This window comes from Phyllobates terribilis, unplaced genomic scaffold, assembly GCF_046119375.1.
Source record: "Phyllobates terribilis strain yellow unplaced genomic scaffold, ASM4611937v1 Scaffold_30__1_contigs__length_15301838, whole genome shotgun sequence".
Taxonomy (NCBI): domain Eukaryota; kingdom Metazoa; phylum Chordata; class Amphibia; order Anura; family Dendrobatidae; genus Phyllobates; species Phyllobates terribilis.
The window spans coordinates 11,262,688-11,289,102 of NW_027362790.1; the positions used below are offsets into that span (position 1 = coordinate 11,262,688).

The following is a 26,415-nucleotide window of genomic DNA, read 5'->3' on the forward strand; positions in this document are numbered from 1 at the left end:
TTTAACAGAATGCCACAGACTAATCAACCAAACTTTTTGGGTTGGGTTCTCTTTTATAGTCTGCAGGCATTAAATGAAAGAAGTCAGTGTTCCAGCAGAAGGAGACAACGTTTCAGAAAAGGCATTGTAGCAAACCAAAAAAGAAATTTTAAGCGCAGCAGAGTAACCAGCGCACATACCTGTTAGCTCAGGTGAGTTTAAAAGGCTGCTGTTGATAACAAGGGCATTTGCTAAATAGATGGTGTGTGTGCAACAATATACTGAAAGGTCAATTATATTGTGCAGCTTATCTCACCACCTGTAGTTATTTAGGTGAAAGCTCCAAAATGCTTGCCTAATATGTCTGTTTATCCAAAAGGAAGTAAAAAGGGAGAGCTAGAAAGATAGCATTGCATCACATTACATGGCAATGCAATGCACAGTTGCTGAAGTTGAACCAAAATGAGCTTGTAATCTGGCTTCTGCAACTTTGAACATGAAAAATCCAATGAGGAGAAGAAAAGCAAAGCCAAAGAGTCCATCCCAAAATCCGACAAACAAGCAAAATGAACAAAAAACATTGAATTCAATTCTTTCTGATTTTAGAAACTGCATTAAAGAAGGGGTGCACCGGTCCTGGAGATACTGCAATACCAGGTCAATGCGTGGAGTGGACAGAGCAAGCTCTTTTTCCATCTCCCTGTTCTAAAAATCCATTTAATATATGGTCCCCAGATAGGGGACGTATCAGATATTAAACTGATAAGAACAGATACTACACTTGATCTTAGCCAAAAGGCCGAGAAGCGATAACCAGAATTGGTTTCAAACTACGGAGCCACCCAAGGATCCTGAAAAGTCCATTTGTGGAGATGAGCTCCTGGACTCCCGTTAAGAAGACATGTTGTCAACCTCTAGATCCCTTACATGCCTGCACTTTTCGGCTTGCTGCTGCTGCAATCCACGCGTTTTAGATCTGCATAACTCCACCTCTTTAAACACAGCACCTTCACCCCCTGCTGTTCCCACCCGCCTCAACACCGTTGGAAGGGAGGAGAACCAATTAAGGCGGGGGGTGGGGTGGAACGAGCAGCTGTCTACCCTTAGCAGGAGGGCTCCTGATTACATACCTCTCCTGCTGCTGCTGCTGCTGGCTGTCCAGCAGCAGACTGAAGGTGGCTGCTGCTGTGCACAGGTATATAAAGGCTCAGAGCCTATTATGACACGCGCAGCCAGCGTTCCATTGCCACATTCCATCTACTGCAGGCAGGATACCTGGCTGGCTGAATGTCGCTGAGAAGCTCACAGAGACCGCCATAAGCAACAGTTTAACAGAATGCCACAGACTAATCAACCAAACTTTTTGGGTTGGGTTCTCTTTTATAGTCTGCAGGCATTAAATGAAAGAAGTCAGTGTTCCAGCAGAAGGAGACAACGTTTCAGAAAAGGCATTGTAGCAAACCAAAAAAGAAATTTTAAGCGCAGCAGAGTAACCAGCGCACATACCTGTTAGCTCAGGTGAGTTTAAAAGGCTGCTGTTGATAACAAGGGCATTTGCTAAATAGATGGTGTGTGTGCAACAATATACTGAAAGGTCAATTATATTGTGCAGCTTATCTCACCACCTGTAGTTATTTAGGTGAAAGCTCCAAAATGCTTGCCTAATATGTCTGTTTATCCAAAAGGAAGTAAAAAGGGAGAGCTAGAAAGATAGCATTGCATCACATTACATGGCAATGCAATGCACAGTTGCTGAAGTTGAACCAAAATGAGCTTGTAATCTGGCTTCTGCAACTTTGAACATGAAAAATCCAATGAGGAGAAGAAAAGCAAAGCCAAAGAGTCCATCCCAAAATCCGACAAACAAGCAAAATGAACAAAAAACATTGAATTCAATTCTTTCTGATTTTAGAAACTGCATTAAAGAAGGGGTGCACCGGTCCTGGAGATACTGCAATACCAGGTCAATGCGTGGAGTGGACAGAGCAAGCTCTTTTTCCATCTCCCTGTTCTAAAAATCCATTTAATATATGGTCCCCAGATAGGGGACGTATCAGATATTAAACTGATAAGAACAGATACTACACTTGATCTTAGCCAAAAGGCCGAGAAGCGATAACCAGAATTGGTTTCAAACTACGGAGCCACCCAAGGATCCTGAAAAGTCCATTTGTGGAGATGAGCTCCTGGACTCCCGTTAAGAAGACATGTTGTCAACCTCTAGATCCCTTACATGCCTGCACTTTTCGGCTTGCTGCTGCTGCAATCCACGCGTTTTAGATCTGCATAACTCCACCTCTTTAAACACAGCACCTTCACCCCCTGCTGTTCCCACCCGCCTCAACACCGTTGGAAGGGAGGAGAACCAATTAAGGCGGGGGGTGGGGTGGAACGAGCAGCTGTCTACCCTTAGCAGGAGGGCTCCTGATTACATACCTCTCCTGCTGCTGCTGCTGCTGGCTGTCCAGCAGCAGACTGAAGGTGGCTGCTGCTGTGCACAGGTATATAAAGGCTCAGAGCCTATTATGACACGCGCAGCCAGCGTTCCATTGCCACATTCCATCTACTGCAGGCAGGATACCTGGCTGGCTGAATGTCGCTGAGAAGCTCACAGAGACCGCCATAAGCAACAGTTTAACAGAATGCCACAGACTAATCAACCAAACTTTTTGGGTTGGGTTCTCTTTTATAGTCTGCAGGCATTAAATGAAAGAAGTCAGTGTTCCAGCAGAAGGAGACAACGTTTCAGAAAAGGCATTGTAGCAAACCAAAAAAGAAATTTTAAGCGCAGCAGAGTAACCAGCGCACATACCTGTTAGCTCAGGTGAGTTTAAAAGGCTGCTGTTGATAACAAGGGCATTTGCTAAATAGATGGTGTGTGTGCAACAATATACTGAAAGGTCAATTATATTGTGCAGCTTATCTCACCACCTGTAGTTATTTAGGTGAAAGCTCCAAAATGCTTGCCTAATATGTCTGTTTATCCAAAAGGAAGTAAAAAGGGAGAGCTAGAAAGATAGCATTGCATCACATTACATGGCAATGCAATGCACAGTTGCTGAAGTTGAACCAAAATGAGCTTGTAATCTGGCTTCTGCAACTTTGAACATGAAAAATCCAATGAGGAGAAGAAAAGCAAAGCCAAAGAGTCCATCCCAAAATCCGACAAACAAGCAAAATGAACAAAAAACATTGAATTCAATTCTTTCTGATTTTAGAAACTGCATTAAAGAAGGGGTGCACCGGTCCTGGAGATACTGCAATACCAGGTCAATGCGTGGAGTGGACAGAGCAAGCTCTTTTTCCATCTCCCTGTTCTAAAAATCCATTTAATATATGGTCCCCAGATAGGGGACGTATCAGATATTAAACTGATAAGAACAGATCAGGTTTCAACATAATTTATTAAGTGCGTAAAAGATGGTTTACAATCAAAAACAACAACACAAACAGTACATTATTAAAACACAGAATTCCACCCATTAAAACCCCATATACGATTAGCATCCCTCCTCCCAATACATTTGACATCCCTTAAGTAATAAATATACATCTGGCTAAAAGCAATTTTAAGACAATCCTTCACAGAAATAGCATCACGTTTAAAAAGTAAAATATTGCGTGCCTTCCAAAGGGCGTCTTTAAAACAGTTAATCATACACCAACATATACAATACTGTTGAGGGGTCGGACATTTAAAAAGGCCATATAAAACATATTCATGGTTAAAATCTCTTAAACCGCAAGTCCATTTTAAAAGAATCCCAACTTTGTGCCAAAGTTCCTGTGCAAATGGGCAATTCCACATAAGGTGCAAGGTGGTTTCGTCATTAACACATGAGTCTCTGGGGCATTTGGCTCTGGCCACGAGGCCTCTCCTGTGTTGAAACTCTCTGGTGGGGAGGCACTGGTGGACCACCATCCATGCGATGTCCTTATGTCCATTTGCTAAGAATTTCCCGAAGACATTCTTCCAAACTTGCTTCGATCTCTCTTCTGAGAAATTTACTATGGGGGTCACATCTTCATTCCTCCTCAGAAAAGATAAAAGCTTCTTGCGGTCTTTAAAAATGTCCATATTAAAATCACCAAGGCTATAAAATCGAACAGTCTTTTCTAAGATTGCTTGGTGTTTGGGGGGGCATAGTAAAACAGGGGAATTCAACGACAACTTGAACCATCTTTTAAAAATCATCCCACAAGTATATTTTAAAAAATAACTTAGCGCACTATTACCATTAAAATGTTTGAAACAAAAGCAGAAATAATTTAAATACAAATAAATATGTAAGTCGGGGACATCCCTTCCGCCGTTCATTTTATTCTTCCTCATTATTTCTCTCCTTAATTTTTCCATTTTGGAGTTCCATAAAAACATAAAGATCATCCTAGTCATTTTTTTAATTAAAACATCAGAGGGGGGGTACACCATAGCTATATACAGTATGAGGGGTAACAACACTGATTTTATAATTAAAATTTTCCCCTCCATTGTTAGGGACCTCAAACCCCAAAATGATATTTTCTTTGACATTTTTTCTATGACATTCTCCCAGCTTTGAGTTCCCACATTCTCCTCGTTAAAAACAACTCCAAGAATTTTTACATTGTCTCGTTTTATAGTGAGCTGCGGGAGTTGGGCGGTGTCCCAGGATCCCAAAGTCAGACATTCAGATTTATTTAAATTAAGTTTAAAACCGGATGCCTGGGAAAAAAAATCAATGCGCAACACCGCCCTCCGGAGGGAAGCAGGGTCCACGCACACAACCGTCACGTCATCCATGTAGCCAAAGACTCTCACATCACTGCCACCTCCGCCTGGAACAGGAACCCCTCTAATCACTTTGTCTTTCCTTATTGCGCTCAGCAGGGGCTCCATGGCGCAGATGAACAGGATGGGCGACAAGGGGCATCCCTGCTTCACTCCGGACTCAAGGGGAACTCCATCTGTTAAAAAGCCATTAAGAGAAATTTGACTAAAACAATTTTTATATAAAATCTTAATACAATTTAAAAGCATATTAGGGATACCCATTCTTTTTAAAACTCTAAAAAGAAATCTATGAGAGACTCTATCGAAAGCTTTTTCAAAATCTAGGGCTAAAAGAGCTACATTTTGACCCCGGTCTCTGGAATACCAAATTACATCCCTTAATACGTTTAAAACCTCTGAAATACTTCTGCCTGGTACACTACAAACCTGCTCAGGCTGGATTAGTTTGGCAATGACACTCCTGAGCCGGTCTGCAACCACCTTAGCAAGTACCTTGTAATCAACATTTAGGAGAGTTATGGGTCTCCAATTCGCTAGAGTACTGCGGTCACCTTTTTTATATATCAAAGACACCACTCCTCTCCTCCAGGAAAATGGCAACTGTTCACAAATAAAAACTTCTTTAAAAAGCATAAAAAGGTCCTCTTTTAAAATGTCCCAAAAAGTAAGATAAAACTCTACAGGTAGTCCGTCACACCCAGGTGCTTTACCCTTAGAGAAACTTTTAAAAACATAAAATAATTCCTCTAAAACAATATCGCGTTCTAAAAACTCCTGGTCTGTAAAATTTAACTTAAAATCGAGATCATTAAGAGCATCAGATAAAAAGGACTCATCTATACACTTTTTACTAAAAAGATGCTTATAAAAGTTAAAAGTAGCATTCAACATTCCCTGCATAGATGTTTCACCCTCTAGATTTGTGATCACTTCTCTTTTATCCATGACTTTTTTGAAGAAGAAGCGAGAGCACTTCTCCCCCTCCTCCAAGTGCTGCACTCTAGAGTTAAAAATAATCTCTTTCCCCTTTGTGTCTATGCAGTTCTGAATTTCAGTTTTTAGGCTAGCAATATCATCTCCCACCTCCACGCCTAGCTCTTTGAATTTAAAAAGTGTTTGTAGTTTGGTATTAAGATCACTAAAACATCTTTTTTTCTCTCTAGCTTTACGTCTCCCTGCTTTTATAAAAAACATTCTGACTTTTTTTTTCAAATTTTCCCACCAGGTTACCATAGGGGCATCAGAAGGTTTTTGTCGCCGCCAGGCTTGATAGGCTTTACCAAAGTCTTGTCGAATCAGAGGGTCCTCCAGCAGGTAAGTACTTAGACGCCAGAGGCCCCTGTTGACCCTCTGTTCATCCCGGTATTCTAGATGCACCTCCAAGCCCTTATGGTCAGAAAATATATTTGATGTTAAAACACATTTTACAGGGTTAAAATCATCTGATAGGAAAATAAAATCGATCCTGGAGGACACCCCTCTTCCGGACCACGTATAACCAGGGTCCGTCGGCAGGAGTGACCTCCACGCATCGCATAATTTAAAATCAGTTATAAAATCTTTCAATAGATGACATGACTTATCCAATTTGCGTAAAGGGTCACCCCCTGCTCGTTGTTCACTAGCACAAAGACAATTAAAATCACCCCCTACGATCAGGGGAGATGACCCAGTACAGTACAATGGCAATATCCCAAATAAATTAATTCTCTCTTGCTTATCAGGGGGGGCATAAATATTCATTACACGTAGGGTAAAACCATTAAATTTAAAATGCACTAAAACCACTCTGCCTGGTACTATTTCTGTGACAGCATTTATAGTAATATTTCTCCCACGACAGAGGAAGCCCACCCCCGCTGACTTGTTGTCATTGGAGCCAGACCAGATGGAGGGCCCCAGTCTCCAATCTGTCTTGATATCATTATAATTTAGTGCATGTTGTATCCCGCATTCCTGTAATAAACATATGTCAAAGTCAGTGGTTTCTAAATACTTGAATAGAGCAGCCCTACGAACTGGGCTCTTTAATGACCTCACATTCAGTGAGACAAGTCTTAATGTGGGCATTCATAGGTCAGGGTGGTGGATCTTCCATGAGGACACCTGACTCAAAGCCCTGTATATCAAATTGCTCCAGGACATCCGGGCTAGAGGACCCAAACGACTCGATATTCTGTGAGCCGGCGGTTGCCCCCTCGTAGGTCACGGTTCCCAGCCACATTCCAGGAGACGCTGGGGCTTCGACATTCCGTCTCTTTTTCGGGGCAGACTCCACTAGGTCACTAGTGCAGTCCTCCTCTTCCTCCACCTCCTCCAGGGGGGGAGACTGGTCCATCAGGACAAGATCAGCAACACAGATTTCCTGATGTTCGCCACCTAGAAGCAAAGCCCCCTCATCTGGCTGGCTAATCGCCCTGGAAGATCCTGAGGCCATCGCTGCGTGGTCCCCTGTAGCCAACCGCACAGGGGCACCACCCTCCAGCCCAACAGGATCGGTATCGGGAACCATCGATACGGAGGATACCCTCCCAAAAGGAGGACCCCCCCGCTCCGGTCCATGCGAGGTCCGCCCATCGTTAAGGGACTTCGATGCAGGTGCCGCCCCAGAGGGGCCTCCGGCTCCCTGCTCCATCCCAGCCTTCTCGCCCTTCGAACCGCCCTCCGACGCCGGCCTGCCAGTGAAGACCGGTGGGCGCATCGGCTCAGCTTCAGAAGATGCAGCTTCTGCGTAGGTCCTGGTCCTGGTCCTGTTGGGGCATCCTCGGAACATGTGCCCCGCCTCACCGCAGAGATTACATTTCCTCCCAGCGGGACAGTCCTTCATTAAATGTCCGTAACAGCTGCAATTATTGCAGCGGTCTACTTTCCTGCCCGTGCAGGACGTTTGGGTATGACCCATTTGTCCACAGTTCCTGCAACATACTGGCATTCCAGGATAAAATAAGTAGCCTCTGCTCTTACCGATTACGAAGGTTGAGGGAGGGTGTAGCATTCCTCCCACTCCACTAAGGTCCCTCTTTAGACGGGCCATATACCTTCTCTTGCCGCACCAGAAGCCTACCGCGTTCTTCACAGTACCCAGGTATCTCAGATCATCACAATAGCGGGTAAGGTAGGTCGAGATGTCTGCAGCTTCCACAAAGGGGTTCGGGAAATGCACCACGATGGGGATCTCATCATAAGCATACAAGAGACAAAAGGTTAGTCCATCCAATTCATCTAAGTAGTTTTTCTCGTTTACCTTTTGTACGAGTTGCTGACAGCATCCCTGGCTCTTGAAGGTGATGGTGTATGTCCCCTTGTACTCGTTGTCCTGGAAGCAGAATATGTCTTCCCGCCGAAACTCCAGAACTCCAAGAAGAATCCTATGGCAGATGTAGTCCAAATTCTTCTCCATCCTCGATGCTGCTCCAACTTCAATCCTCACGGTGTTCCGCATCCGGGCATCACCCGATGAATATGTGAGCGTTGCCGGCATCCTTCACTCAGGAACGTACCGACTCTTCTCTCTGAAAGGCGCAAGCCTTCATGGGATCCCTTCCCGTTGCTCCCGGACTAATCCTTCCTCCCAATAGCAGCAGGGGGGTTAAGTCCCTCCGAAGAGGAACGATCCCCCCAGGCCGAGAGAAAGGGTACCAAGAGCACCTCACAGGCAAGACCACACAGGTAAACCTGATAGATCGTGCCAAAAGGCCGAGAAGCGATAACCAGAATTGGTTTCAAACTACGGAGCCACCCAAGGATCCTGAAAAGTCCATTTGTGGAGATGAGCTCCTGGACTCCCGTTAAGAAGACATGTTGTCAACCTCTAGATCCCTTACATGCCTGCACTTTTCGGCTTGCTGCTGCTGCAATCCACGCGTTTTAGATCTGCATAACTCCACCTCTTTAAACACAGCACCTTCACCCCCTGCTGTTCCCACCCACCTCAACACCGTTGGAAGGGAGGAGAACCAATTAAGGCGGGGGGTGGGGTGGAACGAGCAGCTGTCTACCCTTAGCAGGAGGGCTCCTGATTACATACCTCTCCTGCTGCTGCTGCTGCTGGCTGTCCAGCAGCAGACTGAAGGTGGCTGCTGCTGTGCACAGGTATATAAAGGCTCAGAGCCTATTATGACACGCGCAGCCAGCGTTCCATTGCCACATTCCATCTACTGCAGGCAGGATACCTGGCTGGCTGAATGTCGCTGAGAAGCTCACAGAGACCGCCATAAGCAACAGTTTAACAGAATGCCACAGACTAATCAACCAAACTTTTTGGGTTGGGTTCTCTTTTATAGTCTGCAGGCATTAAATGAAAGAAGTCAGTGTTCCAGCAGAAGGAGACAACGTTTCAGAAAAGGCATTGTAGCAAACCAAAAAAGAAATTTTAAGCGCAGCAGAGTAACCAGCGCACATACCTGTTAGCTCAGGTGAGTTTAAAAGGCTGCTGTTGATAACAAGGGCATTTGCTAAATAGATGGTGTGTGTGCAACAATATACTGAAAGGTCAATTATATTGTGCAGCTTATCTCACCACCTGTAGTTATTTAGGTGAAAGCTCCAAAATGCTTGCCTAATATGTCTGTTTATCCAAAAGGAAGTAAAAAGGGAGAGCTAGAAAGATAGCATTGCATCACATTACATGGCAATGCAATGCACAGTTGCTGAAGTTGAACCAAAATGAGCTTGTAATCTGGCTTCTGCAACTTTGAACATGAAAAATCCAAAGAGGAGAAGAAAAGCAAAGCCAAAGAGTCCATCCCAAAATCCGACAAACAAGCAAAATGAACAAAAAACATTGAATTCAATTCTTTCTGATTTTAGAAACTGCATTAAAGAAGGGGTGCACCGGTCCTGGAGATACTGCAATACCAGGTCAATGCGTGGAGTGGACAGAGCAAGCTCTTATTCCATCTCCCTGTTCTAAAAATCCATTTAATATATGGTCCCCAGATAGGGGACGTATCAGATATTAAACTGATAAGAACAGATACTACACTTGATCTTAGCCAAAAGGCCGAGAAGCGATAACCAGAATTGGTTTCAAACTACGGAGCCACCCAAGGATCCTGAAAAGTCCATTTGTGGAGATGAGCTCCTGGACTCCCGTTAAGAAGACATGTTGTCAACCTCTAGATCCCTTACATGCCTGCACTTTTCGGCTTGCTGCTGCTGCAATCCACGCGTTTTAGATCTGCATAACTCCACCTCTTTAAACACAGCACCTTCACCCCCTGCTGTTCCCACCCGCCTCAACACCGTTGGAAGGGAGGAGAACCAATTAAGGCGGGGGGTGGGGTGGAACGAGCAGCTGTCTACCCTTAGCAGGAGGGCTCCTGATTACATACCTCTCCTGCTGCTGCTGCTGCTGGCTGTCCAGCAGCAGACTGAAGGTGGCTGCTGCTGTGCACAGGTATATAAAGGCTCAGAGCCTATTATGACACGCGCAGCCAGCGTTCCATTGCCACATTCCATCTACTGCAGGCAGGATACCTGGCTGGCTGAATGTCGCTGAGAAGCTCACAGAGACCGCCATAAGCAACAGTTTAACAGAATGCCACAGACTAATCAACCAAACTTTTTGGGTTGGGTTCTCTTTTATAGTCTGCAGGCATTAAATGAAAGAAGTCAGTGTTCCAGCAGAAGGAGACAACGTTTCAGAAAAGGCATTGTAGCAAACCAAAAAAGAAATTTTAAGCGCAGCAGAGTAACCAGCGCACATACCTGTTAGCTCAGGTGAGTTTAAAAGGCTGCTGTTGATAACAAGGGCATTTGCTAAATAGATGGTGTGTGTGCAACAATATACTGAAAGGTAAATTATATTGTGCAGCTTATCTCACCACCTGTAGTTATTTAGGTGAAAGCTCCAAAATGCTTGCCTAATATGTCTGTTTATCCAAAAGGAAGTAAAAAGGGAGAGCTAGAAAGATAGCATTGCATCACATTACATGGCAATGCAATGCACAGTTGCTGAAGTTGAACCAAAATGAGCTTGTAATCTGGCTTCTGCAACTTTGAACATGAAAAATCCAATGAGGAGAAGAAAAGCAAAGCCAAAGAGTCCATCCCAAAATCCGACAAACAAGCAAAATGAACAAAAAACATTGAATTCAATTCTTTCTGATTTTAGAAACTGCATTAAAGAAGGGGTGCACCGGTCCTGGAGATACTGCAATACCAGGTCAATGCGTGGAGTGGACAGAGCAAGCTCTTTTTCCATCTCCCTGTTCTAAAAATCCATTTAATATATGGTCCCCAGATAGGGGAAGTATCAGATATTAAACTGATAAGAACAGATACTACACTTGATCTTAGCCAAAAGGCCGAGAAGCGATAACCAGAATTGGTTTCAAACTACGGAGCCACCCAAGGATCCTGAAAAGTCCATTTGTGGAGATGAGCTCCTGGACTCCCGTTAAGAAGACATGTTGTCAACCTCTAGATCCCTTACATGCCTGCACTTTTCGGCTTGCTGCTGCTGCAATCCACGCGTTTTAGATCTGCATAACTCCACCTCTTTAAACACAGCACCTTCACCCCCTGCTGTTCCCACCCGCCTCAACACCGTTGGAAGGGAGGAGAACCAATTAAGGCGGGGGGTGGGGTGGAACGAGCAGCTGTCTACCCTTAGCAGGAGGGCTCCTGATTACATACCTCTCCTGCTGCTGCTGCTGCTGGCTGTCCAGCAGCAGACTGAAGGTGGCTGCTGCTGTGCACAGGTATATAAAGGCTCAGAGCCTATTATGACACGCGCAGCCAGCGTTCCATTGCCACATTCCATCTACTGCAGGCAGGATACCTGGCTGGCTGAATGTCGCTGAGAAGCTCACAGAGACCGCCATAAGCAACAGTTTAACAGAATGCCACAGACTAATCAACCAAACTTTTTGGGTTGGGTTCTCTTTTATAGTCTGCAGGCATTAAATGAAAGAAGTCAGTGTTCCAGCAGAAGGAGACAACGTTTCAGAAAAGGCATTGTAGCAAACCAGAAAAGAAATTTTAAGCGCAGCAGAGTAACCAGCGCACATACCTGTTAGCTCAGGTGAGTTTAAAAGGCTGCTGTTGATAACAAGGGCATTTGCTAAATAGATGGTGTGTGTGCAACAATATACTGAAAGGTAAATTATATTGTGCAGCTTATCTCACCACCTGTAGTTATTTAGGTGAAAGCTCCAAAATGCTTGCCTAATATGTCTGTTTATCCAAAAGGAAGTAAAAAGGGAGAGCTAGAAAGATAGCATTGCATCACATTACATGGCAATGCAATGCACAGTTGCTGAAGTTGAACCAAAATGAGCTTGTAATCTGGCTTCTGCAACTTTGAACATGAAAAATCCAATGAGGAGAAGAAAAGCAAAGCCAAAGAGTCCATCCCAAAATCCGACAAACAAGCAAAATGAACAAAAAACATTGAATTCAATTCTTTCTGATTTTAGAAACTGCATTAAAGAAGGGGTGCACCGGTCCTGGAGATACTGCAATACCAGGTCAATGCGTGGAGTGGACAGAGCAAGCTCTTTTTCCATCTCCCTGTTCTAAAAATCCATTTAATATATGGTCCCCAGATAGGGGACGTATCAGATATTAAACTGATAAGAACAGATTTTTTTTTTTTTTTGAAAGCCCGAATTCGTGTACAAAACCCGAGTGCGCTTAAAAAAGTGACAAGTGCCACAAAAAAAGTGCACTAGGATGCTGGTCTTCTTGAAACCCTCTCCAAAAGGAGAAGGGTCCCCCAAACCATTCCCCGTCCCTCCGAGCCAAAAGGCCACAGCGAGGAACAGGGACAAAAAGCCACCTCCAGCCGAAGCCAGAGGCGACCCAATCTTACCCCCAGCACCTGCCCGAGTTCTCACCCGAGCAAGGCACTGGGAGCCAAAGACTGTGCTCCCCTCCCGGAAGAGGGGAGCCAACAACGCTCTCCTCCCAAAAGAGGAGAGCCAGGGGGGTTCAGGGGGGAGCGGAACCTGATGGCCACACACTCCCCCCCTAGACCTGCCAAGAGAGGAACCCGTAAGGGAACCGCATCCCGACAAAATCCTAGTAGGACGTGACACACGTGAATAAGTGGACACACAGTGACAAAGAAATTAAATAAATAGTGAAGGTTTCACAGTATAATACTGCCCGGACCTTCGACCGGGAATTGAAAAATTCCCCATCCTAAGGCCAGAAGGCCCGGAATAAGGGTGTGTGCGAAGAAAGAAAATTTGAAGTGCTTGTGCAAATGTGCCATAAACTCAAGTGGGGTTCCCAATCCCAGTGAGTTAAGGCACCCCAGGGTCACCACTCCTGGGGCACTTCACACTTCGGGCTTTCGATCTTCCCCGGCCCAATGGCGTCAATCCTGGGGGGCCATGCTTTCCACCAGATGACTATATTAGCCACCTGGCGTACTAACAAGCGCCTAAACCCCAGTGTGCATAATGTATCAATCTACTAGGGCGGCCAACATCCAAAACCGCCTTTTCGAAAGACACTACACTTGATCTTAGCCAAAAGGCCGAGAAGCGATAACCAGAATTGGTTTCAAACTACGGAGCCACCCAAGGATCCTGAAAAGTCCATTTGTGGAGATGAGCTCCTGGACTCCCGTTAAGAAGACATGTTGTCAACCTCTAGATCCCTTACATGCCTGCACTTTTCGGCTTGCTGCTGCTGCAATCCACGCGTTTTAGATCTGCATAACTCCACCTCTTTAAACACAGCACCTTCACCCCCTGCTGTTCCCACCCGCCTCAACACCGTTGGAAGGGAGGAGAACCAATTAAGGCGGGGGGTGGGGTGGAACGAGCAGCTGTCTACCCTTAGCAGGAGGGCTCCTGATTACATACCTCTCCTGCTGCTGCTGCTGCTGGCTGTCCAGCAGCAGACTGAAGGTGGCTGCTGTGCACAGGTATATAAAGGCTCAGAGCCTATTATGACACGCGCAGCCAGCGTTCCATTGCCACATTCCATCTACTGCAGGCAGGATACCTGGCTGGCTGAATGTCGCTGAGAAGCTCACAGAGACCGCCATAAGCAACAGTTTAACAGAATGCCACAGACTAATCAACCAAACTTTTTGGGTTGGGTTCTCTTTTATAGTCTGCAGGCATTAAATGAAAGAAGTCAGTGTTCCAGCAGAAGGAGACAACGTTTCAGAAAAGGCATTGTAGCAAACCAAAAAAGAAATTTTAAGCGCAGCAGAGTAACCAGTGCACATACCTGTTAGCTCAGGTGAGTTTAAAAGGCTGCTGTTGATAACAAGGGCATTTGCTAAATAGATGGTGTGTGTGCAACAATATACTGAAAGGTCAATTATATTGTGCAGCTTATCTCACCACCTGTAGTTATTTAGGTGAAAGCTCCAAAATGCTTGCCTAATATGTCTGTTTATCCAAAAGGAAGTAAAAAGGGAGAGCTAGAAAGATAGCATTGCATCACATTACATGGCAATGCAATGCACAGTTGCTGAAGTTGAACCAAAATGAGCTTGTAATCTGGCTTCTGCAACTTTGAACATGAAAAATCCAATGAGGAGAAGAAAAGCAAAGCCAAAGAGTCCATCCCAAAATCCGACAAACAAGCAAAATGAACAAAAAACATTGAATTCAATTCTTTCTGATTTTAGAAACTGCATTAAAGAAGGGGTGCACCGGTCCTGGAGATACTGCAATACCAGGTCAATGCGTGGAGTGGACAGAGCAAGCTCTTTTTCCATCTCCCTGTTCTAAAAATCCATTTAATATATGGTCCCCAGATAGGGGACGTATCAGATATTAAACTGATAAGAACAGATACTACACTTGATCTTAGCCAAAAGGCCGAGAAGCGATAACCAGAATTGGTTTCAAACTACGGAGCCACCCAAGGATCCTGAAAAGTCCATTTGTGGAGATGAGCTCCTGGACTCCCGTTAAGAAGACATGTTGTCAACCTCTAGATCCCTTACATGCCTGCACTTTTCGGCTTGCTGCTGCTGCAATCCACGCGTTTTAGATCTGCATAACTCCACCTCTTTAAACACAGCACCTTCACCCCCTGCTGTTCCCACCCGCCTCAACACCGTTGGAAGGGAGGAGAACCAATTAAGGCGGGGGGTGGGGTGGAACGAGCAGCTGTCTACCCTTAGCAGGAGGGCTCCTGATTACATACCTCTCCTGCTGCTGCTGCTGCTGGCTGTCCAGCAGCAGACTGAAGGTGGCTGCTGCTGTGCACAGGTATATAAAGGCTCAGAGCCTATTATGACACGCGCAGCCAGCGTTCCATTGCCACATTCCATCTACTGCAGGCAGGATACCTGGCTGGCTGAATGTCGCTGAGAAGCTCACAGAGACCGCCATAAGCAACAGTTTAACAGAATGCCACAGACTAATCAACCAAACTTTTTGGGTTGGGTTCTCTTTTATAGTCTGCAGGCATTAAATGAAAGAAGTCAGTGTTCCAGCAGAAGGAGACAACGTTTCAGAAAAGGCATTGCAGCAAACCAAAAAAGAAATTTTAAGCGCAGCAGAGTAACCAGCGCACATACCTGTTAGCTCAGGTGAGTTTAAAAGGCTGCTGTTGATAACAAGGGCATTTGCTAAATAGATGGTGTGTGTGCAACGATATACTGAAAGGTCAATTATATTGTGCAGCTTATCTCACCACCTGTAGTTATTTAGGTGAAAGCTCCAAAATGCTTGCCTAATATGTCTGTTTATCCAAAAGGAAGTAAAAAGGGAGAGCTAGAAAGATAGCATTGCATCACATTACATGGCAATGCAATGCACAGTTGCTGAAGTTGAACCAAAATGAGCTTGTAATCTGGCTTCTGCAACTTTGAACATGAAAAATCCAATGAGGAGAAGAAAAGCAAAGCCAAAGAGTCCATCCCAAAATCCGACAAACAAGCAAAATGAACAAAAAACATTGAATTCAATTCTTTCTGATTTTAGAAACTGCATTAAAGAAGGGGTGCACCGGTCCTGGAGATACTGCAATACCAGGTCAATGCGTGGAGTGGACAGAGCAAGCTCTTTTTCCATCTCCCTGTTCTAAAAATCCATTTAATATATGGTCCCCAGATAGGGGACGTATCAGATATTAAACTGATAAGAACAGATACTACACTTGATCTTAGCCAAAAGGCCGAGAAGTGATAACCAGAATTGGTTTCAAACTACGGAGCCACCCAAGGATCCTGAAAAGTCCATTTGTGGAGATGAGCTCCTGGACTCCCGTTAAGAAGACATGTTGTCAACCTCTAGATCCCTTACATGCCTGCACTTTTCGGCTTGCTGCTGCTGCAATCCACGCGTTTTAGATCTGCATAACTCCACCTCTTTAAACACAGCACCTTCACCCCCTGCTGTTCCCACCCGCCTCAACACCGTTGGAAGGGAGGAGAACCAATTAAGGCGGGGGGTGGGGTGGAACGAGCAGCTGTCTACCCTTAGAAGGAGGGCTCCTGATTACATACCTCTCCTGCTGCTGCTGCTGCTGGCTGTCCAGCAGCAGACTGAAGGTGGCTGCTGCTGTGCACAGGTATATAAAGGCTCAGAGCCTATTATGACACGCGCAGCCAGCGTTCCATTGCCACATTCCATCTACTGCAGGCAGGATACCTGGCTGGCTGAATGTCGCTGAGAAGCTCACAGAGACCGCCATAAGCAACAGTTTAACAGAATGCCACAGACTAATCAACCAAACTTTTTGGGTTGGGTTCTCTTTTATAGTCTGCAGGCATTAAATGAAAGAAGTCAGTGTTCCAGCAGAAGGAGACAACGTTTCAGAAAAGGCATTGTAGCAAACCAAAAAAGAAATTTTAAGCGCAGCAGAGTAACCAGTGCACATACCTGTTAGCTCACGTGAGTTTAAAAGGCTGCTGTTGATAACAAGGGCATTTGCTAAATAGATGGTGTGTGTGCAACGATATACTGAAAGGTCAATTATATTGTGCAGCTTATCTCACCACCTGTAGTTATTTAGGTGAAAGCTCCAAAATGCTTGCCTAATATGTCTGTTTATCCAAAAGGAAGTAAAAAGGGAGAGCTAGAAAGATAGCATTGCATCACATTACATGGCAATGCAATGCACAGTTGCTGAAGTTGAACCAAAATGAGCTTGTAATCTGGCTTCTGCAACTTTGAACATGAAAAATCCAATGAGGAGAAGAAAAGCAAAGCCAAAGAGTCCATCCCAAAATCCGACAAACAAGCAAAATGAACAAAAAACATTGAATTCAATTCTTTCTGATTTTAGAAACTGCATTAAAGAAGGGGTGCACCGGTCCTGGAGATACTGCAATACCAGGTCAATGCGTGGAGTGGACAGAGCAAGCTCTTTTTCCATCTCCCTGTTCTAAAAATCCATTTAATATATGGTCCCCAGATAGGGGATGTATCAGATATTAAACTGATAAGAACAGATACTACACTTGATCTTAGCCAAAAGGCCGAGAAGCGATAACCAGAATTGGTTTCAAACTACGGAGCCACCCAAGGATCCTGAAAAGTCCATTTGTGGAGATGAGCTCCTGGACTCCCGTTAAGAAGACATGTTGTCAACCTCTAGATCCCTTACATGCCTGCACTTTTCGGCTTGCTGCTGCTGCAATCCACGCGTTTTAGATCTGCATAACTCCACCTCTTTAAACACAGCACCTTCACCCCCTGCTGTTCCCACCCGCCTCAACACCGTTGGAAGGGAGGAGAACCAATTAAGGCGGGGGGTGGGGTGGAACGAGCAGCTGTCTACCCTTAGCAGGAGGGCTCCTGATTACATACCTCTCCTGCTGCTGCTGCTGCTGGCTGTCCAGCAGCAGACTGAAGGTGGCTGCTGCTGTGCACAGGTATATAAAGGCTCAGAGCCTATTATGACACGCGCAGCCAGCGTTCCATTGCCACATTCCATCTACTGCAGGCAGGATACCTGGCTGGCTGAATGTCGCTGAGAAGCTCACAGAGACCGCCATAAGCAACAGTTTAACAGAATGCCACAGACTAATCAACCAAACTTTTTGGGTTGGGTTCTCTTTTATAGTCTGCAGGCATTAAATGAAAGAAGTCAGTGTTCCAGCAGAAGGAGACAACGTTTCAGAAAAGGCATTGTAGCAAACCAAAAAAGAAATTTTAAGCGCAGCAGAGTAACCAGCGCACATACCTGTTAGCTCAGGTGAGTTTAAAAGGCTGCTGTTGATAACAAGGGCATTTGCTAAATAGATGGTGTGTGTGCAACAATATACTGAAAGGTCAATTATATTGTGCAGCTTATCTCACCACCTGTAGTTATTTAGGTGAAAGCTCCAAAATGCTTGCCTAATATGTCTGTTTATCCAAAAGGAAGTAAAAAGGGAGAGCTAGAAAGATAGCATTGCATCACATTACATGGCAATGCAATGCACAGTTGCTGAAGTTGAACCAAAATGAGCTTGTAATCTGGCTTCTGCAACTTTGAACATGAAAAATCCAATGAGGAGAAGAAAAGCAAAGCCAAAGAGTCCATCCCAAAATCCGACAAACAAGCAAAATGAACAAAAAACATTGAATTCAATTCTTTCTGATTTTAGAAACTGCATTAAAGAAGGGGTGCACCGGTCCTGGAGATACTGCAATACCAGGTCAATGCGTGGAGTGGACAGAGCAAGCTCTTTTTCCATCTCCCTGTTCTAAAAATCCATTTAATATATGGTCCCCAGATAGGGGACGTATCAGATATTAAACTGATAAGAACAGATTTTTTGATTGAATATATCTTTTATTAGCACAAAAAATAAGTTAACAGACAGTGTACAGAGCCGCAGCCCAGTACACACAGAATTCTACATCATATTTACATAGCATGAGGATACGACGCACTAACTAGACACATCACACCCCTATGCTACACAAAACACTCAATCTGAAAGAAAAAGCATGTCAATCAATACAGTACGACGAACCGTGATAAGGGATGGGGATTGGGAAAAAGGGGATGGGGAGGGGAAAATCACAGGCCCGAAGCTTTATTGAAAGACAAGACACATAAGGGGAGAGGGGGAGGAGGGGTTTAGTCCTCGTCCTCGTCCTCCGGACCGTCCATGATGGAATAGTCTCTGAGCAGGCTGTGGATCAGCCTGCGGCAGTCCTGGATGGACATCCTCTCCCTCCTCAAGATGAGCCGGTTCCTGGCGACCCAAACGGCATCCTTGAAGCAGTTCATAAGGCGCCAAGCCTCCTGGATGGCTCCGACGGTATGAACCCCAGGGAAGAGTCCGTAAAGCACAGAATGGTGCGATAGGCTCGCCCTGGGGACAGAGTTCCTCAGGTCGTCCTCAAGTGCAGTCAATAGGCGCTGTGCAAATCCGCAGTCCCAAAAAGTGTGCAAAGATGTTTCCTCCACGAAGGGGCACCTTGGGCAGTACCGGGTCTTGCACAGGTTCCGGGCATGCATGAATGACCGGACGGGCAGTCCGCCCTGAATCGCCATCCACGACAAGTCCTTGTGCCCGTTGGTCAGCCTGTCAGACGACACATTTGTCCACACAGTCTCCAGCGTGTCCTGGTGAAGTCCTGTGATGTTCTCCACGTCATCCTTGGCTCTGATTAGCTTGTGGATAGTTTTGGGCTTCCACAAGTCGGGCTTGAGTCCCTCCAGTTGATGCTCCCCCACAAATCGAACGACGTCTCCGTAGAACCATGGCGTCGTCCAGTTGTAGGGGAAGGAGCTGTCCCACTTGTCCCAGCCGAGTCGCCTCCAAAGAGGAAGCAGGAAGAAGCGAGACATGGACCTGCCCGCGGAGCCATTCTTGACTTGCAAAGTCCGGCGGACACAATCACACACAAAAGAGGATCGCAGGAGGGTGGGGATATCTGGAACGCCCTTCCCACCCTTGCGAGGCTCCTTGTACATGACGGCCCGCCTGACTCTGTCCATCTTGGATCCCCAGACAAAGTGAAACACTGTCCTGGTAATGGCCCTGCACACAGTGACGTGTGGGGGCCAGGCCTGCGCCGTGTACTGCAAGACGGGCAGGACCTCATTACGCAGGATGAGTGCCTTACCCTCACAAGTGAGGTGTCTGAGGCTCCAGAGTCCGATCCGTTGCTTCACCTTGGCCAAGCGTTCTTGCCAGGACTTGAGGGCCGCTCCTTCCTTCCCGAACCAGACTCCCAGCACCTTGAGGAAATCCGGTTGAATGTTGAAGGGGAAGGGGGCGGAGGAGGCCGGCTGCCAATCCCCGAAGAGCATGGCTTCCGACTTCCTGCAGTTGACTTTGGCCCCTGAAGCCCGGCCGAACCTCTCACACGTCTGGACGAGGGCGTCGACTGAACCACGATCAGCGCAGAAGACGGTGACGTCGTCCATGTAGAGCGAGCACTTGACCTCGTGTCGTCCCGGACCCGGTGCGGTGATCCCTCTGATCTCTCCATTCTGCCGGATAGCCTCTGCGAAGAGTTCTATAACACAAACAAAAAGAAGAGGTGATAGAGGGCAGCCTTGTCTGACCCCAGAGAGGACAGGGAAGGGGTCAGTCTTCCAGCCGTTCACCAACACCGAGCTGTGGATATCAAAATACATCTGACGGACATACGAACAAAACATGTTACCCAAACCTAACTGGTGCAGAGCTCGGCCCATGAACTCGTGGGAAACCCGGTCGAAGGCCTTCTCCTGATCCAAGGAGACCAGGGCCGCGTGTGCGCGGCGGACCTTGATGTACTCGACCGTGTCCCGCACGAGAGCGAGGCTGTCTGCGATGCGACGTCCAGGGATGCCGCAGGTCTGGTCCGGGTGGATGATCCGTCCGATGACCGTCTTAAGTCGTGTCGCCATCGTCTTGGCCAGGATCTTGTAGTCCACGTTGAGCAGAGTGATGGGACGCCAATTCCTCAGGTCGCACCTCTCTCCCTTCCGCTTGTACAGGATCGTGACCATTCCTTCCCTCAAAGATGGAGGCATTCTACCCTCCACCACCATCTCCTCGTACAGGTCCAACAGGTCCGGACAGATGAGGTCTCCCAGCGCTACATAGAGCTCCGCTGGAAGACCATCACTGCCCGGGGTCCTGCCGGTCCTAAAGGATTTAGCGGCAGAGAGCAATTCGCCCACCATCAGAGGTTTGTCCAAGGCTGCCGTGCCTGCAGGATCAAGATGGTTAGTGATACCTGACAGGAACTTATCAGCAGCGTCGGGGTCGGTAGTCTTGTGGGAGTAGAGTTCCCTGTAGAAGTCGCTGACGACCCTCATCACGTCCTCCTTCCCACGTCGCATGTTTACGCTCTCGTCTCGCAGCTCGTTCAGGGGCGTGTGACCGGCATGAAGTTTCCTGAAAAAGAATGAGTTACATTTCTCACCCTTCTCCAGATTCTCCACTTTGGAACGGAAGATGATTCGCTTGGACTCCTCCTCAAAGTGCCTTTTCAGGCTCTTCTTGGTCTCCTCCAGCTCCTCCCTCACGTCCCAGCCGCAGTGAAGAAGGTCCTGCAGCGACCGCAGCTCGCGCTGCAGCCCTCTGAAGTCCCTCCTCTTCTCACACGCCTGTTGTCGACCCTTGGCCTGAAAGAAACAGCGAAACTCAAGTTTAACATATTCCCACCAATCAGAGACTGTTTGGAAGCTACCCTTGTAGGACTGCCACATTGCGTAGGCTGCTCTCAGCTCCTCCACGACTTCATCCTGAGCCAGCAGAGCACAATTCAGCTTCCAGGAGCCGGGGCCGGACGGAAAACCGTCGCCGAGGACACCTTGTAAGTGAATGGCTCTGTGGTCGGAGAAGAAGCAGGAGACCATCGAGTGCCTACTCTGCCTGACTGCCCGAGAGGTGAACACAAAGTCAATCCTGGAGCGGAGTGAGCCATCGGGTCGGCTCCACGAATAGTTCGTGGAGCCTCTCCCCATGGAGCCCACCACGTCCTGAAGAGAGGCCTCGGTTACCATCTCGATGAGCAGCTTGGACGTGATGTCCAACTTGGCAGATGTGCCAGAACTACGACCGTCCTCCTCGATGGGGCAGTTGAAATCCCCGGCCATCACTAAGGTCCTGGTGGTGGCAAGCTGAAGCCGCAGGGTCTGGAAAAGCTCCAAACGCTCATTCTTCAGTGGGGACGCATACACGTTGATGAACCTGACAGGTTCTCCCGCCCAGTTGCCATCTACAACAAGAGCCCTGCCGCAGATGAGCTCCTGGACGGACTCAAGCGTGAATGCGCCCCCCCTGATCAGAATTGCGACCCCCGCAGACTTGCAGTCACCCCCACCGGACCAGTAGGATGGACCGTGGGACCACTCCCTGGCCAGATGTTTGAAGGACCTAGAGGAGGGAAGGGAACATTCCTGCAACATATAAACATCACACAACTGGGAAGTAAGGAAGGCATAAATAGTCTGACGTCTGAACTTGTCCTTGATGCTCCTGACATTAATGGAAAATAAGTTAATATTAGCCATCATGTAGGGAAAAAAGAAAAAGTTAGCGCAGGCAATACACCTTAGTTACCACTCCGGTCGGGTGGTCCCTCGTCGGTGTTGACTGCTGGTGACGGGATCACCAGCAGGCCCTCTTCCTCCATCTGGTCAAGCAGTGCGGCCTCGATCTCGGCGACCACCAGTTCCTCCTCTTCTGGCTCGGCCACCAGGGTCTCAACCATGTGCTCCATCTCTTCTGGCTCAGGGAGGGTATCCTCCTTTTCGCCTACGAAATCCAGAATCTTCTTTTTGGAGGATTCAGTAGCAGGGCTGTCCTCCACCTTCCTCTTTCCCCGGGTTGGAACTGGGGAGACAAGAAGGGGAAAATCCTCCTCGGAATAGATAGCGGCGGGTGGAGGAAAGGTTAATTCCACCGCTACCATGGTCTGGGGAGGGAGAGTGGCTGCCGGGGCAGGGGAAAGGACACCTGCTGAGGAGTAGGGGAAGGAGGAAGAGGAAGTGGAATCCTCAGCAGGGGTGGCCGGGGTGGGGGGGGGTTGGACGGGGGTGGCAGGGGGAGGGATCGAGAGAGGGGTGACAGAACTCTTACCCTCCTTTGACTTTTTCTTCTGCTTCGGAGCTGCTGGGACCGTCGCTGGGGCTTTGGCCACCGACTCCTTGACCGCTTTGGCCTTGGTCGTCTCGGCCTTGGCCGCTGGGGCCTTGGTCGTCGCGTCCTTGACCTTCACAGGCCTGGTCGTCGGGGCCTTGTCCTCCGTAGCTGGGGTCGTCGCAACCACCGATGCCCAGGATCTCTCACGCCTGGGGCAATCCTTGTACAGATGAGCCGCCAGCCCACACAGGTTGCAGGACGTCTTCTTCGGGCAGTCCTTCGAGCTGTGTCCCGTCACTCGACAAATCCTGCAGGCATCCTCCTTGCAGTCCTTCATCTCGTGGCCGTTCTTGCCGCATCTCCTGCAGTTCCGCGGCATGTCCGGGTAATAGATGAGGCCGTAGGAGTTGCCCAGGGAGAATGTCGGGGGCAGGTGCCGAAGTCCGTCTGAGTACGCCAGGTCCCTGTGAAGTCTAACGGTCACCGACCACTTACCTGTCCAGAAGCCGAGTCCATTCAGGATGTGAGAGGGTTCCTTCACAACCAAACAGAAGCGTCTCAGGAAGGTACAGATGTCTTGGCCTGGGGTGTGCGGGTTGCGCATGGAGACCGTGATCCTCCTTTCATCCCTCTGGATAGGGCAGCTACCTGTAAAGGCAGAGAAAGAATTATCCGGTCCTTTTGCGCTTACCATTTCCCAGAACCTCCTGCAGGTGTTCACAGTGGCGAAGGTGACGAAGAAGATCCCCGTCAAGAAGGTCTGGATGCTGAGGGTGTCCGACCTGGAGAAGCCTCGATCCAGCAGCATCTTCTGGCAGAACACGTCCGAGGACATGTCCGGCACCCTCCCATCCACTTCCTTCAGCTTCAGGGCCACCGTCTGCCGCATCCATGGCTCCAGGGCTGGAGCTTCGTGGCGGGGCTTCTGGGGTCCCTTCTGCTGGCCAGTCGTGGAGGCAGAGTCCTTGGGGTCAGAATCGGCTCCTGGCTGGGCCCTCCTGGCTGTCCCCAGCTCCAGGCTCTTCTTTTCGGCCTTCCTCGCAGCGCTTGCCATGGCTTTCCTCCTGCAGTTACTTCTTGGAGCTGGATCTGGAACTCTTCCCGGAATGGGTGGAGCTATGCAGATTCTTCTCCCGTCGTGTTCTGGACAAATTCCCCGAAAGGTCTTTGTCTCGATGATTTTCTTCCTCGAAGATTCCACAGGACAGCCCGATTCTTCTCCGAGTCTTCGTCTTCTTCTGGATTCTTTAGAGCTTCTTCCTCCCACCGATATCCGCCTTCGTTCTCCGATGTCAGCTGGGCTCCGAAGCTCTTCTCCTTCCGAGTTCGATCGCTCTCGTCAAGTGTAGATCGTAGCTCTTGTGTTCTTAAAAGAACAGATACTACACTTGATCTTAGCCAAAAGGCCGAGAAGCGATAACCAGAATTGGTTTCAAACTACGGAGCCACCCAAGGATCCTGAAAAGTCCATTTGTGGAGATGAGCTCCTGGACTCCCGTTAAGAAGACATGTTGTCAACCTCTAGATCCCTTACATGCCTGCACTTTTCGGCTTGCTGCTGCTGCAATCCACGCGTTTTAGATCTGCATAACTCCACCTCTTTAAACACAGCACCTTCACCCCCTGCTGTTCCCACCCGCCTCAACACCGTTGGAAGGGAGGAGAACCAATTAAGGCGGGGGGTGGGGTGGAACGAGCAGCTGTCTACCCTTAGCAGGAGGGCTCCTGATTACATACCTCTCCTGCTGCTGCTGCTGCTGGCTGTCCAGCAGCAGACTGAAGGTGGCTGCTGCTGTGCACAGGTATATAAAGGCTCAGAGCCTATTATGACACGCGCAGCCAGCGTTCCATTGCCACATTCCATCTACTGCAGGCAGGATACCTGGCTGGCTGAATGTCGCTGAGAAGCTCACAGAGACCGCCATAAGCAACAGTTTAACAGAATGCCACAGACTAATCAACCAAACTTTTTGGGTTGGGTTCTCTTTTATAGTCTGCAGGCATTAAATGAAAGAAGTCAGTGTTCCAGCAGAAGGAGACAACGTTTCAGAAAAGGCATTGTAGCAAACCAAAAAAGAAATTTTAAGCGCAGCAGAGTAACCAGCGCACATACCTGTTAGCTCAGGTGAGTTTAAAAGGCTGCTGTTGATAACAAGGGCATTTGCTAAATAGATGGTGTGTGTGCAACAATATACTGAAAGGTCAATTATATTGTGCAGCTTATCTCACCACCTGTAGTTATTTAGGTGAAAGCTCCAAAATGCTTGCCTAATATGTCTGTTTATCCAAAAGGAAGTAAAAAGGGAGAGCTAGAAAGATAGCATTGCATCACATTACATGGCAATGCAATGCACAGTTGCTGAAGTTGAACCAAAATGAGCTTGTAATCTGGCTTCTGCAACTTTGAACATGAAAAATCCAATGAGGAGAAGAAAAGCAAAGCCAAAGAGTCCATCCCAAAATCCGACAAACAAGCAAAATGAACAAAAAACATTGAATTCAATTCTTTCTGATTTTAGAAACTGCATTAAAGAAGGGGTGCACCGGTCCTGGAGATACTGCAATACCAGGTCAATGCGTGGAGTGGACAGAGCAAGCTCTTTTTCCATCTCCCTGTTCTAAAAATCCATTTAATATATGGTCCCCAGATAGGGGACGTATCAGATATTAAACTGATAAGAACAGATACTACACTTGATCTTAGCCAAAAGGCCGAGAAGCGATAACCAGAATTGGTTTCAAACTACGGAGCCACCCAAGGATCCTGAAAAGTCCATTTGTGGAGATGAGCTCCTGGACTCCCGTTAAGAAGACATGTTGTCAACCTCTAGATCCCTTACATGCCTGCACTTTTCGGCTTGCTGCTGCTGCAATCCACGCGTTTTAGATCTGCATAACTCCACCTCTTTAAACACAGCACCTTCACCCCCTGCTGTTCCCACCCGCCTCAACACCGTTGGAAGGGAGGAGAACCAATTAAGGCGGGGGGTGGGGTGGAACGAGCAGCTGTCTACCCTTAGCAGGAGGGCTCCTGATTACATACCTCTCCTGCTGCTGCTGCTGCTGGCTGTCCAGCAGCAGACTGAAGGTGGCTGCTGCTGTGCACAGGTATATAAAGGCTCAGAGCCTATTATGACACGCGCAGCCAGCGTTCCATTGCCACATTCCATCTACTGCAGGCAGGATACCTGGCTGGCTGAATGTCGCTGAGAAGCTCACAGAGACCGCCATAAGCAACAGTTTAACAGAATGCCACAGACTAATCAACCAAACTTTTTGGGTTGGGTTCTCTTTTATAGTCTGCAGGCATTAAATGAAAGAAGTCAGTGTTCCAGCAGAAGGAGACAACGTTTCAGAAAAGGCATTGCAGCAAACCAAAAAAGAAATTTTAAGCGCAGCAGAGTAACCAGCGCACATACCTGTTAGCTCAGGTGAGTTTAAAAGGCTGCTGTTGATAACAAGGGCATTTGCTAAATAGATGGTGTGTGTGCAACAATATACTGAAAGGTCAATTATATTGTGCAGCTTATCTCACCACCTGTAGTTATTTAGGTGAAAGCTCCAAAATGCTTGCCTAATATGTCTGTTTATCCAAAAGGAAGTAAAAAGGGAGAGCTAGAAAGATAGCATTGCATCACATTACATGGCAATGCAATGCACAGTTGCTGAAGTTGAACCAAAATGAGCTTGTAATCTGGCTTCTGCAACTTTGAAC

At 47.4% G+C, this 26,415-nt stretch overlaps 10 non-coding genes and 2 pseudogenes across 10 annotated transcripts; all 12 read right to left on the minus strand.

Annotated features, from left to right (window-relative positions):
- Positions 1 to 599: 599 nt before the first annotated feature.
- Positions 600 to 790, minus strand: LOC141179284 (U2 spliceosomal RNA). Its single transcript, XR_012255314.1, has one exon. It is a non-coding gene; the product is annotated as a U2 spliceosomal RNA (small nuclear RNA).
- A 1,115-nt stretch (positions 791 to 1,905) lies between these two features.
- On the minus strand, positions 1,906 to 2,096 carry LOC141179286 (U2 spliceosomal RNA). Its single transcript, XR_012255316.1, has one exon. It is a non-coding gene; the product is annotated as a U2 spliceosomal RNA (small nuclear RNA).
- A 1,115-nt stretch (positions 2,097 to 3,211) lies between these two features.
- LOC141179791 (U2 spliceosomal RNA) lies at positions 3,212 to 3,401 on the minus strand. Its single transcript, XR_012255758.1, has one exon. It is a non-coding gene; the product is annotated as a U2 spliceosomal RNA (small nuclear RNA).
- A 6,175-nt stretch (positions 3,402 to 9,576) lies between these two features.
- LOC141179720 (U2 spliceosomal RNA) lies at positions 9,577 to 9,767 on the minus strand. The gene has a single exon (XR_012255707.1). It is a non-coding gene; the product is annotated as a U2 spliceosomal RNA (small nuclear RNA).
- Positions 9,768 to 10,882: 1,115 nt separating this feature from the next.
- LOC141179520 (U2 spliceosomal RNA) lies at positions 10,883 to 11,073 on the minus strand. The gene has a single exon (XR_012255528.1). It is a non-coding gene; the product is annotated as a U2 spliceosomal RNA (small nuclear RNA).
- Positions 11,074 to 12,188: 1,115 nt separating this feature from the next.
- Positions 12,189 to 12,367, minus strand: LOC141179885 (U2 spliceosomal RNA; annotated as a pseudogene).
- A 1,998-nt stretch (positions 12,368 to 14,365) lies between these two features.
- On the minus strand, positions 14,366 to 14,556 carry LOC141179287 (U2 spliceosomal RNA). The gene has a single exon (XR_012255317.1). It is a non-coding gene; the product is annotated as a U2 spliceosomal RNA (small nuclear RNA).
- Positions 14,557 to 15,671: 1,115 nt separating this feature from the next.
- Positions 15,672 to 15,862, minus strand: LOC141179410 (U2 spliceosomal RNA). Its single transcript, XR_012255428.1, has one exon. It is a non-coding gene; the product is annotated as a U2 spliceosomal RNA (small nuclear RNA).
- Positions 15,863 to 16,977: 1,115 nt separating this feature from the next.
- LOC141179515 (U2 spliceosomal RNA) lies at positions 16,978 to 17,168 on the minus strand. Its single transcript, XR_012255523.1, has one exon. It is a non-coding gene; the product is annotated as a U2 spliceosomal RNA (small nuclear RNA).
- A 1,115-nt stretch (positions 17,169 to 18,283) lies between these two features.
- Positions 18,284 to 18,476, minus strand: LOC141179715 (U2 spliceosomal RNA). Its single transcript, XR_012255702.1, has one exon. It is a non-coding gene; the product is annotated as a U2 spliceosomal RNA (small nuclear RNA).
- A 5,564-nt stretch (positions 18,477 to 24,040) lies between these two features.
- On the minus strand, positions 24,041 to 24,118 carry LOC141179981 (U2 spliceosomal RNA; annotated as a pseudogene).
- A 1,115-nt stretch (positions 24,119 to 25,233) lies between these two features.
- Positions 25,234 to 25,424, minus strand: LOC141179288 (U2 spliceosomal RNA). The gene has a single exon (XR_012255318.1). It is a non-coding gene; the product is annotated as a U2 spliceosomal RNA (small nuclear RNA).
- Between the last annotated feature and the right edge of the window lie 991 nt (positions 25,425 to 26,415).